Genomic DNA, 1966 nt, shown 5'->3' with positions numbered 1-1966 from the left:
CGGTGCAGGGGTTTAATCCGCCTCTGGTTAGGATTTGTGCTGCCCCGAGGGGAAAAACGTGTGGTTGTGTCCCTGATGGGGATGGAGATGACCCCGGGCAGGCTGGCTGCTCCCCCTCCCGCCGTATGCATCCTTGCCTGCACGCTGGGATCGCTTTTCGTGCCTAGGGTGATGCATGGACCTTTTCCCCCATGTGGGCTCCAGGAATCCGGTCTGAAGCCGCAGGTGAGGTCGTTAGTGACAGTTTTGGGCACACGATTGGGCATCAGCTACGCGTTCTGCTCCCCGGGCGCAGGCTGGCAGGGCGGGCTCAACCCGGCCACCGTGCGGTGGCCTCCGAGGGCCAGTGAGGCCACGCAGAGGCACGAAGCCCCAACGTCCCTGCAGATTCCCAAACTCCAGCCACCCTCTGTGAGGGCAGGAGCCCCTAAGATGCCTTAAATAAAAGTAAAACAGAAAAATAACCCATATGTGCTGCACTGAGCATCGCCCCGGAAAGCAAATCGTGGCTGGAAGGAAAGCCTTCGTGCCCAACGGGGCAACCCAAGAGGGGCTTTGGGCTCTCCCACCCACTGACGCTGGCTCATCCACTGCTCCCGAGCCAGGGCAGAGTACGAGCTCATGAGCGAGACGCCACCAAGCAGAGGTAAATCTGGCAGCCGGGCGTGTGGCAGGGAGGAAGAAGCTCCAAAAAGCCACATTTGGGGAAGCAGCACGTCCCTGTGCACCCATGCCTTGGGGCTGCTTCCCTCCCCTTCCACGTGCCCCCCAAAACCCTCCCTGCGGTGACATCGGTGGCGGAGAGCACAGCTCAGCCACACCCTGGCTGCTGCTTCGCCGTGCTCAGGTGCTAAATCCAACACGGCCGGTTTTTGGAGAGCACATTGCTTATTTTTTGGGGGGATGTGCATTATTTTTGGGGGAGTGCACGGTTTCGGGGAGAGCAGCGTGGCTTCAGGGGTTGCTTTCCTGCCTTGGCTCACAGCCTTTTCCACCGCACGCAGGATCTGGGGACCTCTGACAGCTGCGGCACGAGAAGAAGCTGAGTGGGACCAGGCAGGCGGGTGCCGGGAGGTCCCCACGGGAGCTGGGAGGTCCCCACGGGAGCTGGGATTCCCCACCACCCTGTCCCTGCTGCCCCGTCCCCTCTGCCCACCTGTGGCTGAGCCAGTCCTGCAGGTTTCCTCATCCAGCCCAATTTAGGTGCCCAATTTCCTTTCGATTTAAATGCAAAGAAAGAGTTAAAGCAGCTACAGGCTTGCGTGGATTTGGGCCAGATATTTAAAGATCCACGGCTGGGAAAGGAAAGGGGAGGTGTGACACTCTCCAAACGCTCTCCGCAAACACCTCGGAGGCTCCCACTGCCGGCACCGTCCCCATGCTCCCGGCAGCGGCTGGTGAGAGAGAGGCAGAAAATGCCTTTCTCCTATTTTTAGCTCTTTGGCGGTGTCATTAGAATAATCTGGCATTGGAAAATGTTGCTGTGCAAAATTGCCCAGCAAGGCAAAACTCAAAATGTAAAGGTCTGGGATGCTGTGGGGTAAAGATGATGGGGATGGAAAGGAAACACACGGCCGTGGTCAAACGAGAGCTGCCCGGGGAGGGCGGGTGGTGACGGGGACGAGCCGCGCCGAAGCGACACAGAGCAATTTAATAAAGTCCTTAATAGCATCCCAGGAGAGGGGGGTTTAAATAGAGACAAGGTGCCTCCCAGGGCAGGTTATCCAGGCTAGCGGGACACGCTCAGCCCTGTGCCGGCGCTGGGGACGCTTTTGCAGCCTTGTCAGCGATGCCACCGAGCTCCTCGCCCTTTCCACCGCGACGTCCCCTCAATGCAGCCCTTGCAAACGCCCCTCTGGAGCCCGGCATGGTGGGAATAAAATAAATCAGGCAGGGCTGAGCGTTATATGAAGTGCTGAGCTAAACAGGGGAGCTCAGCAAGGCCTTCTCAGGTCCCCCCTGCTGA

This window comes from Egretta garzetta, unplaced genomic scaffold, assembly GCF_000687185.1.
Source record: "Egretta garzetta isolate BGI_Z169 unplaced genomic scaffold, ASM68718v1 scaffold21, whole genome shotgun sequence".
Classification (NCBI taxonomy): domain Eukaryota; kingdom Metazoa; phylum Chordata; class Aves; order Pelecaniformes; family Ardeidae; genus Egretta; species Egretta garzetta.
This window is presented reverse-complemented; position numbering follows the sequence as displayed.